Consider the following 12,249-nt stretch of genomic DNA (forward strand, 5'->3'; position numbering starts at 1 on the left):
CAATTCCCAGCCTTTCTTATATTTTGTCTACTGGAAAGTGATGCCACTCATTGAAATACTGGAACTTTCTCTTTCAGTTTTAGACTTGTCTATGAGGAAGGAATATTCTTACTTTTGTTTATTTGAGTCACAAAATACAGTTAAAGTTCCCACCATACTGAAAACTAAAACCATATTCTTATGTTTTAAAGTTATGACAAAGATTTAGAAAATTCTCTGAGAAATTCTTTGGGTCTCATAGAAAAAAAAAAGCACCATTTTCAGAATTTTTTATTTTTTTAAAAAAACTAATTAATGTAGCAAGACCTTTTGTTTTAATTCTAAATCCATGTAGATCACATATATCAATGTATTTTCCATAAAAAAATGTAAATTTCAGCTATGAAATTAAGATACAAGGCAGGGTATTTAAGGGAGTTCTGCCTTACTTTCACATATCAATCAAAGATTCTCTCTTTTTCCAGAAGTTTCCCAGAATGGAGCCTGTGTCCTTACTTGGGACAGTAACTTCATTCACTACTTATCTCCATCTTAACACTTATTACCCTGCCATTTACTTGCTGAGGAGCCCTGGTGGCACAGTGGTTTAGTGCTCAGTTGCTAACTGAAAGGTTGGCGACTTCAACCCACCAGCCACTCTGCAGGAAAAAGACATGATGGTGTGTCTATAAACATTACGGCCTTGGAAACCCTACAGGGGCAGTTCCACTCTGTCCTACAGGGTCACCGTTAGTTAGAATGTACTTGATGGCATTGGGTATAATACTTGCTTGTCTACTATGTTGTCTCTTCTTCTTATGGATTGAATTATGTCCCCAAAAAAGAAACATGGAAGTCCTCACCCCTGTGCCTGTGAGTGTGACCCTGTCTACAAATAGACTCTTTCTTTTGCTGTGTGAATTAGCTCGTACGACCATAGGGTGAAGGAGCTCTGGTAGCATAGTGCCCAAGGCACTTGACTGCTAACCAGAAGGCTGGAGGTTCAAACCCACCAGCCACTTCTCAGAAGGAAGGTTGGGCAATCTACTTCCATAGTGATACTGCCTTGGAAACCCAAGGAGGGGTAGCTATGAGTCAGGTCAGACTTGACGGCACGTAACAACAACAACAACAACAACCGTATGGTGGGTCCTAAACCCACCCCTTCTGATTGGCATCTTATAAAGAGAGCGACTAGACACAGACACCTAGAAGCTCTGGTGACATAGTACCTAAGGCATTTGACTGCTAACCAGAAGGGTGGCGGTTCAAACGCACCAGCCACTCCTCGGAAGGAATATTGGGCAATCTCCTTCTGTAGAGATACTGCCTCTGAAACCCAAGGAGGGGGTCACTATGAGTCAGAACTGACACAACAGCAGTGAGTTTGGTTTGGTTTTTGGTAGACACAGACACACACAGGGGGTTCATCCACAGGGAGGAGATAAATGCCATGGGGACCCACCTACAAGCAATGGAACTCCAAGGATCACTGGCAGACACCAGAAACTAGGAGAGATGGCCACAGGAAAATCAACATGGCAGAGACCCTAATTTGGACGTTTAGCCCCCAGAACTCTGAGAAAATTAAGTTCCTGATCTTTAAAGCCATCCACTTCTGTTTTTTCTTTGAATTTATTACAGCAGCTGTAGGAGACTCAGACACGCCCATTCAACCCTAAACTTCCTGAATTGCATTGTGTTCACCAGCACAGAGCTGTTACATTGATTTCAGTTCATGGCGGCCCCATGTGGGCCAGGGTAGAGCTATGCCCCATGGGGTGGTCAGTGGCTGATTTCTTGGAAGTAGATTGTTAAGCCCGTCTTCTGAGATGCCTCTAGGTAGACCTGAACCACCAAGCTTTCCATTAGCAGCCAGAGCATTAACGGTTTGCACCCCTCAGGGACTCTCCTTCAGTAAATATTTGTTGAATGAAAGAACACAGATTACAGCTGCTGATATGTTTATGCCAGAACCTGGGATGCATGGAAATGTTGGAAGTTAAAAAGGAAAATACCAAACATCATAAATGGAAGATAGACGAGAATGCAGCCATTTCTCTGAACTTCTGATAGGAAGTCATCATACTCATGGGATGGATTTCTCCAATGGCTCCCATGCTTAGGGCTCCACCACTGTGTATGCTAAGTGAGGTGAGACCCAGAACCATGAGCACACTTGTGTGCACAGCCCTGATTTGCACACACATGATCTCAGTTTTGGGGGCTCTTTATGTAGGATTTTCTGCTACGGCTATTGGCTACCTGTTATGGATTGAATTATATGCCCAAAAAAGATGGACTATATAATCCTAACCTCTTTGCCTGTGGTTATAATTCCATTTGGAAATGGTTTGTCTTTGTTATGTTAATGAGGCAGGATTAGTGCAGGGTGGGTCTTGAGTCAATCGCTTTTGAGATAAAGAATGGATTATAGAAGCAAGCTGGGAAGCAGAGATGGGGGAAGAGAGATGCCAAGACACAAGGAGATCTCCCAGGAGCCAGGAAACAGAAGTTCAGAAGAGAGAAAGACCCTGTTCCAGAGCTGATGGAGAGAGAAAGCCTTCCCCCTACAGACTGTGCCCTGAATTCAAAAGTCTAGCCTCCTTAACTGTGAGAGAGCAAATTTCTGTTTGTTAAAGGCACCTACTTGTGGTACTTCTGTTATAGTAGTACTAAGATAGTACCTAAAATGAGAGGAAAAAGTTCCTCTCAAATAACCAAACCAAACCAAACTCATTGCCGTAGAGTCAGATCCGACTCATGGCGACCCCTCCTTGGGTTTCCGAGGCAATATCACCATGGAAGTAGGAATGCCCAACCTTCCTTCCGAGGAGTGGCTGGTGGGTTTGAACCACCAGCCTTCGTCAAATGCTTTAGGCACTATGCCACCAGAGCTCCTACAAAAAAAAAAAAAAAAACTGCTAATCAGAAGGCTAGCAGTTCATACCCACCAGCTACTCCTCAGAAGGAAGATTGGGCAATCTACTTCCTATCAGAGCTCCTACTTCCTATCTAGGAAAGGAAAAAGCTGCCTAACTTTAAAGGTGTATCCCTGTGGCAATGAACGTGCTGTCAGATTTCACACTGGCCATTTTGTACCAGGACTGCTGCTGGCCTGCTGACACAGTGAGCACCCTTCTTGCTGAGTGTGTAGTCTGACAAGGCCATGTCCCACCTTCCTTTTGCTTCTTGTCCTTGATTCTGCATTCTTGTTCTTGGTCTGCATTCTGAGCACATTGAAGTCCTGCTGTAGCCCAGGGGCTTTTATGGGGCACGGTGTCTGTTGCTCTTGCTGTGTGCCAATGATCATTCACAGTACTTCCTATATGTTTCACTTTCGAAATGTCTGCCACGTTGCTGGTTGTTTCCTTCCCACTGGTAACTTACATAAATCTGTTAATCATCAAGCGTATTCTGACTCATAGTCGGAATCCTGGTCTTTTTTATGATATTGAGTTTTGTTCCACACTTCCCCCCACTCTAGGCAGGATCTCTTATTCTGATCCCTTTCAGAGTGGTCAGCAAGCAGTAGCAGCCAGGCACCATCTAGTTCTTCTGGTCTCAGGATCATGGAGTCTGGGGTTCATGTGTTCCATTAGTCCTTTGGACTAGCTGTTTCCTGTGTCTTTGATTTTCTTCACTCTCCTTTGCCCTAGATGGGAAGAAACACTTCATACATGGATGTTGTTGTTAGGCTGGAGGCTATACCTCTGGTATTTTGAATACCAGCAGGATATTCAACGCCCAGACTAAGACAGACTGGGAAAGAGGACCAGGCAATCTACTTCTAAAAAACTTGGCTACTGAAAACCTTATGAATAGCAGAAACGCACTGTCTGATATGTTACTGGAAAACTTTATGAATAGCTGTGAAACATTGTCTGATACAGTGCCTGAAGATGAACCCCTCATTTTGGAAGGAACTCAAAATATGACTGCGAAAGAGCTGCCTCCTCAAAGTAGAGTCAACCTTAATAATGTGTCTGGAGTAAACCTTTAGGGGGCCTTCATTTGCTGGTGGGGCATGACAAAATGGGAAGAAACAGCTGCAAACATTCATTAATAATCAGAACATGGAATGTACAAAGTATGAATCTAGGAAAATCAGAAGTTGTCAGAAATGAAATGGAACACATAAATAATGATATCCTAGGCCATAATTAGTGAGCTGATATGGACTGGTTGGTATTGGACACTTTGAATCAGATAATCATGTGGTCTACCATGCAAGGAATGACAGATTGAAGAGGAATGGTGTCACATTCATCATCTAAAAAGAACATTTCAAGATACATCCTGAAGTACAATGCTGCCAGTGATTGGATAATATCCATACACCTATAAGGAAGACCCTAGGAGCTCTGGTTGCATAGTGCCCAAGGCACTTGACTGCTATCCAGAAGGCTGACAGTTCAAATCCACCAGCCACTCCTTGGAAGGAAGGTTGGGCAATCTACTTCTGTACTAATACTGCCTCAGAAACCCAAGGAGGGGTCGCTATGAGTTGGGTCCGACTCAACAGCATATAACAACAACAACAACATAAGGAAGACCAGTTAATACTACTATTATTCAAATTTACACACCAACCACTAAAGCCAAAGGTGAGGAAATTGAAGATTTTTACCAACTTCTGCAGACTGAAATTGACCAAACATGCAATCAAGACATATTTATTATTACTAGTGATTGGAATGGGAAAGTTGAAAACAAAAAGAATCACTGGTAGTTGGAAAATATGGCCTTGGTGATAGAAATTATGCTGGAGATCCCATGATAAAATTTTGCAAAGACTTGTTCATTGCAAATACCTTTCTTTCAACAACATAAATAGCAACTCTACATGTGGACCTCACAAGATGGAATACGCAGAAATCAAATCAACTACATGTGTGGAGGCGATGGAGAAACTCAAAATCATCAGTTAGAACAAGGACAGGAGCTGGAACAGATCATCAATTGCTCATATGCAAATTCAAGCTGAAGCTGAAGAAAATTAAAAACAAGTCAATGAGAGCCAAAATATGACCTTCAGTATATCCCACCTGAATTTAGAGATCCTCAGAAAAATAGATTTGAAACGTTGAACACCAATGACCGAAGACCAGACGAGTTGTGGGATGACATCAAGAACATCATACATGAAGAAAGCAAAAGGTCACTAAAAAGTTGAGAAATGAAAAATAGGCCAAAATGGATTTCAGAAGAGACACTGAAACAGAGAGTAGCTACACCAAATGGAAGAAATGACAAGATAAAAGAGCTGAACAGAAGATTTCAAAGAGCAGTTTGAGAAGACAAAGTCAATTATTATAATGAAATGTGCAAAGACCTGAAATTGAAAAACCAAAAGGGAAGAACATGCTCAGCATTTCTCAAGCTAAAAAAACTGAAGAAAAAATTCAAGCCTCAAATAGCAATATTGAAGGATTCTAAGAGCAAAATATTGAACAATGCAAGAAGCATCAAAAGAAGATGGAAGGAACACACTGAGTCACTGTACTAAAAAGAATTGGTCCATGTTTTGTCATTTCAGGAGGTAACATATGAGGGCATTGAAGGAAGAAGTCCAATGCACTGAAGTAATTGGCGAAAAACGAGACTCCAAGTATTGAAGAAATTGAGATGTTTCAGCAAACAGATGCAGGGCTAGAGGTACTTACTCATTTATACCAGGAAACTGGGAAGACAGCTACCTGGCCAACCAATCAGAAGAGATCCATATTTGTCCTCATTCCAAAGAAAGGTGATTCAACAGACTGTGGAAATTATCAAACAATATAATTAATATCACATGCAAGCAAAATTTTGCTGAAAATAATTCAAAAATCGATGCAGCAGTATATTGACAGGGAACTGCAGAAATGCAAGCTGAATTCAGAAGAGGATGTGGAATAAGTGATATCATTGCTGATGTCAGATGGATGTTGGGTGAAAGCAAAGAATACCAGAAAGATGTTTACCTGTGTTTTATTGACTATGAGAAGGCATTGGACTGTGTGGATCATAACAAATTGTGGATAAAGTGCAAAGAAAAGGAATTCCAGAGCACTTGATTGTGCTCATGAGGAACCTGTACATAGACCAGGAAGCAGTTGTTTAAACAGAACAAGGGAACACTGCATGGTTTAAAATCAGGAAGAGCATGTATCAGGGTTGTATCCTTTTCCGTACTTATTCAACCTGTATGCTGAACAAATAATCCAAGAAGCTGGACTATATGAAGAACATGGCATCAGGATTACAGTAAGATTCATTAACAATTTAAGATATGCAGATGACACAATCTTACTTGCTGAAAGTAAAGAAGATTTGAAGCACTTACTGATGAAGATCAAAGACTATAGTATTCAGTATGGATTACACCTCAACATATATAAAATAAAAATCCTCACAACTAGACCAATAAACAATATCACAATAAATGGAGAAAAGGTTGAAGTTGTCAAAGATTTCATTCTACTTGGATCCACAATCAATGCTCATGGACGCAGCAGTCAAGAAATCTGACATTGCAAAAGACCTCTTTAAACTTAAACTCTTGTTTAAGAGCAAAGATATCTCTTTGAAGACTCAAGTGTGCCTAACCCAAGGCATGGTATTTTCAATAGCCTTATATGCATGTGAAAGCTGGACAATGAATAAGGAAGAAAGAAGAAGAATTGATGCCTTTGAATTGTGGTGTTGGCAAAGAATACTGAAAATACCATAGATTGCCAGAAGAATGAAAAAATCTTTCCTGGATGAAGTGCAACAGAATCCTCCTTACAAGCAAGAATGGCCAGACTTCGTCTCACCTACTTTGATCATGTTGTCAGAAGGGGCCAGTCCCTGGAGAAGGATGTCATGCTATGAAAGTGAAGGGTCAGAGAAAAAGGCTAAGTCCTTCAATGAGATGGATTGGCACAGTGGCTGCAATGATGGGCTCAAACATAGCACAGATTGTGAGCACAGGACCGGGCAGTGTTTCATTGTGTTGTACAGAGGGTGATATGAGTTGGAATCAACTTGATGGCACTTAACGACAACAACAGCAATGGCTAATGATCACAAGCATTTCTTTGTGTCTGTTGGTTACCTGAATATTTTCATTGGTGAAGTGTCTGTTCATGTGGTCTGCCCATTTTTTAATTGGGTTGCTTGTCTTTGTTGTTGTTGTTGTTTGGTAAAGAAGATTTGAAGCACTTACTGATGAAGATCAAAGACCACAGTCTTCAGTATGGGTTACACCTCAACAAAAGCAAAATAAAAATCCTCACAACTAGGCCAATCAACAATATCACAATAAATGGAGAAAAGGTTGGATTGCTTGTCTTTTGTTGTTGTTGTTGTTTACATGTTGAAGTTTTCTATAAATATTGGAGATTGTCCCCTGAAACAATATATCATTGCCAAAATATTTTTCCCCATCTGTAGGTTCTCTTTTTACTCTTCTAACAAATATTTTGGTGCAGATAAATGTTTAATTTTAAGAGGTCCCAGTCATGTCTTTTGTGTGCTCTTAATTATATTTAATAGTATATTTATGCCATGTGTTTGGGCCCTTAAGTTTGCCTCTGTATTTTCTTTGATGATCTTTATGATTTGGAGTTTCACGTGTAGGTCTTTGGTCCATCTTGAGTTAGTTTTTGTATATGGTGTAAGATATGGACCCGGTTTTGTTTTTCTGCAAATGGCTTGTTCCATAAGGATTACAGTCTTGGAAATCCTATGTGGCAGTTCTACTCTATCCCATAGCATCGCCATGAGTTGGAATCAACTTGATGGCAATGGGTTTGAGTTATATGATCTCTGGTAATGCACTGGCTAAGCATTTGGCTGCTAACCAAAAAGTCAGTCGTTTGAAACTACCAGCTGCTCCACAGATAAAAGATGTGGCGGTCTGTGCCCATAAAGATTACATTCTCAGAAGCTCTATGGGACAGTTCCACTCTGTCCTGTAAAGTCACTATCAGTAAGATTGACTTGAAGGCAATATACACCTCAGTATAAGTGTGTCAGAGTGTACCTGTGCTTCATAGGATTTTCAATCGTTGATTTTTTGGAAGCAGATCTTTCTCCTGCAGCTCCTCTGGATGAACTTGAACCTCCAACCTTTTGGTTAGTAGCCGACTACATTCACTGTTTGCACCCCCAAGGACTCCAAGAAAAGCAGCAATAGTGACTTACTTGGGGTAGAGGGAGGTGGCAACTGTGGAGGTGGTAAGCGTGACCTAATGACCCATTGCAGTCTATTTGGCCCAGAAAGCTGAGGGCCTTCTGTAACACCTAAGTCTTCCAGGATGGAATTGAGTCAAGCCTTCTCCCCCAGGCAAAGGGCCACTTGGCAAAACTGAGGCCTCCTTACCCTGACATGACTTTTCTGTCTCTGTGATGGAACAGTTAGATTGGCTGTCACTGCCAGACAAGTCACCTCTTATTCTAAATAAATAAGTAGCAGTATCAGAACAGCCTGGAAAGGCTTTGGGGTATGGAGAGCCAGCCAGCTCAGGCCCTGGAGAGAATGTCTCCCCTTAGGTAGGGGCAGGTGTTCCTCCCAAAACTGTTGAGGCCTCAGGCACAGAGCCAGAAAATGGTGGATTCTGAACACAGCCTTAGGTCTGTCCTACCCCCAATGTGTGTGGTTTCCTGTACCCCCGTGAATTTGCAGAACCCAAGATATCGTGTCACCATCAAATCTGAATCCAAGGTTTGCTCTCCTCCCAGTCATGTTCAGTAATGTGAATACTCACGTTGACCTCTCCAGCACCCTATCTTCCTAGCTTCTTTCCTGGACCTCTCTCTAATGCCTTCTATCCATGGGTCACTTCAACGAGCAGTCCTAGATAGTGCCCTCCACTTCCAGTCCCCAGCCTTCTTTGCCATCTTGGCTCCTGTCCAAGTGTCCTACTGCTTCCTTCCCTAATAAAAATGCCATGAGTGGACGGCTTTTAAGAACAGGAATTGTCTCACGGTTTTGGAGACTAGGAGTCCAAATTTGGGGTGTTGGCTGGGCCAGGCTCTATCCAGTCTAGGAGAACATCCATCCTCATTGCTTCCAGCTTCTGGTAGTCCTGGGCACTTCTTGGCTTGTAGTCAGATCTTTGAGTGGTCTTTTCTCTGTCTGTGTCTCTGGGTCTATTTTGCTCACTTTAGAAGACACCACTCAGAAGAGATTAGATTTAGGACTCACCCTACTCTAGTTTGACCTAATTAACCCAGCAAAAGGAAACCCTTGTTTCCAAACAGGGTCACATTCACAAGTACAGAAGAGAGGACTTCCATGATTCTTTTGGGAGGCATAATTCGTTTCCTCACAGAGGTGTTCCAGCAGACCGTGTCCCAGGAGTCTGACTCCAAAGCACCAGAAATATGACTCTGGAAGGCATTGACTGTTGAGCTCAGAACTGAGATGGGTCTGTTTTCTGGTTCTTCACAGACACTCTGTTCACTCCAGTATTGAAGGTACTCAGGCCCCAGTGGTTCCTAGCACTGCTTCTACTCACCAGGTAACATTGCATTAACCTTCCATCAGGTGAGATCTACCAAGAAGTGTTGTTTCCTTGAAACTTGAAGAGCCTCACACACTTCTACAGTTCTCTTTGTACCAGCAAGTCCAGAATTATTGTCCAGGAATCTTGACCATGAGAATTTTGTAAAATCCTGCAAACATGACAACTTTTTCCTGTTTCTTTCCCCAGAATCATTGATGGGAACTTTAAAAGTCAAAGTTATTTGACCTTATTTGGGAGCTCTGGTGGTGTAGTGGCTAAGGCATTTGACTGCTAACCAGAAGGCTGGCAGTTCAAACCCACCAGCCACTCATTGGAAGGAAGACTGGGTGATATACTTCCATAGAGAATTCTCACCTTCTGTGCACGAGACCTCGTTTCGATTACTGGCCAATGAACTCATGCACAGCCACCACCCATCAGTCAGTGGTGGCTTGTGTGTTGCTATGATGTTTATTAGGTTTCAGTGGACTTCCAGACTAAGAAGGACTAGGAAGAAAATCCTGGTGTCTACTTTCAAAAATCAGTCAGTAGAAACCCCATGCATCACAATGGACCAATCCACAGCCAATTATGGGGATGGCATAGGACCAGACAGAGTTTCACTCCATTATGCATGAGGTTGCCATGAGTAGGGGCCAACTTGAAGGCAACTAACAATAAGAAGTCCATATTTGGAGGGGCAACAAGGACAAGATAAACTGAGAAGCTGTTCCCACTTGGCCACCAATCCCTAGAGAGAAACAGGAAGTGAAGGGGAAAGTGAGGGGGCAGCACTAAGAGGAAAAGAAGAGGTTCTATCTTTGGGACCCACCAATCCAGGGATGGAGTTCAGAATCTGAGGGGAGTCAGGCATGAATGTGACCCAGGGCTCATAGGAGAAAGACCCCCATAAGAAGTCTGCCCCACCCAAGGAGAATAGGGTGACGTGTAGAAGCAGATGACACAGAAACAACACACACAGAGCTACATATAATAGATGAGAGCAAAGAGCAAAAAAGCAGTTCAGAAGCTGAAGGGTCTGAGCCCATTTTGCAAAGGGGAACTGCCCTTCGTAGCATCTACAGCCTCTTCAATGGTCTGGAGTGCACATGAGGCCTACAGTGTGGTGTTCAGAGCCCTGGACCAAGAATTAAAGTCTTGGATTCTAGCCTAGCTCCCTTCCAACTAGCAGGATGTCCCCACTCACCACTTACTCATGGACTGAGATGAAGAGTGTCCCCCCGAAAAATTCATGTTTGTCTCAGATCCTTATTTGGAAATATGGTCTCTGCAGGTACAATTAGTTAACACGAGGTCAGATTGGAGTAGGAAAAAAAGAAAAAAAAAAAAAAACCTTACTGCCTTTGACTTGGTTCTGACTCATAGTGACCCCTTCTTGGGTTTCCAGGGTGGCATCTCTACAGAAGCAGATTGCCCAGCCTTCCTTCCGAGGAGTGGCTGGTAGGTTTGAACTGCCAGCCTTCTGGTAAGCAGTCAAATGCCTTAGGCATTACACCACCAGAGCTCCTCATAGGAGTAGAGTGAGTCCTAATTCAAGATGACTGGTGTCCTTGTAAGAAGAGAAGAGACATACGGACACAGAGGGTAGAGACCTTGAGAAGATGAAGGTAGAGACTGATGTGAAGCCAGCACAAGCCACGGGACACCTGGAAGAGACACGGGAGGCTCCTCCTACAGCAACACCCCTAGTCCTGGGACAGTCCTCTAAGGCTTCAGCAGGAGAAAGGCCCAGCTGACACCTTAATTTTGGACTTCTGGCCTCCAGAACTGTGAGACAAGAAACTTTTGTTGTGTGAAGCCATCCAAGTCTGTGATTTTGTTATGGTAGCCCCAGGAAACTAGTACAAGTCCTAAAAGGCCTCCACTTGTTCTTCTAGAAAAGAAGAAATGGAACTAGCTGATCTCTCAGGTCCCTTTTTATACTACAATTCTCTGAATTTGATTCATAATGATGAGTCACAGTGAGTCAACAAGAAAAAGGTGAAATTATGTTCTCAGTATTCCAGTTAAGAAAACAGGCAAGAATGTACTCTATTGTCTAAATGTTTCCATCAAAGTTATTAGAATCTGAAAACCACTTTGTTGGCGAAGGATGCAGGTTCCGATATTGGCAACATTAATTTTCGTGTAACACTGCTGAAGATTAGCAGTCCCCTCACCTGCGGCACTTCGTCTTCAGAACCTTCTCACACAGTGAGTGTGCAGCGTCAAGGTCAGAAAAAGTCTATTAATGCATACAAAAGCATTTAAAGTTGACATGCAGTATCTACTTCCAGTTTTATTTTAGAAATAAAATTGCTCAATAGAACAAAATAGGGAGTGTCTATCATGCAGTTAGCCTCTTCCGTTCTAAGACCTCAGTGTCTCCCAAATACCAACCATTTACAGATAATCCTATAAACCCATCTTAAAATCATTTTTAAATTGTAATGATTTCATTCTGACTACCAAATTGAAAGAAAGGGATTTGAAGATAGGCTCTGTGTTCCTTTTCTCTTAGCTGAAGACATATTTACTTCTTCTTCTTCTTTTTTTTAAATATTTACCCCCCACATAAAATATAGCAGCTTCGCAATGCCAGCCGGTATCTGCCTACTGTGTCATGTACAACTGCAGAATCCAGGACAGGCTCCAGAATAGGTGGGGACTTTGTCTCCACAAAGTCTATGCAGCTCCATCTACTCAGACCTCACTTCCCATGTCTTCCTAAGACTCTAGACTTTTCTCCTTCCATATGTGTTGTTGGTTCAGGCATTTCTTTTTCTTTTCATTT

This window comes from Orycteropus afer, unplaced genomic scaffold (genome assembly GCF_000298275.1).
Source record: "Orycteropus afer afer isolate SDZICR_OR568_19922 unplaced genomic scaffold, OryAfe1.0 scaffold00135, whole genome shotgun sequence".
NCBI classification, from domain to species: domain Eukaryota; kingdom Metazoa; phylum Chordata; class Mammalia; order Tubulidentata; family Orycteropodidae; genus Orycteropus; species Orycteropus afer.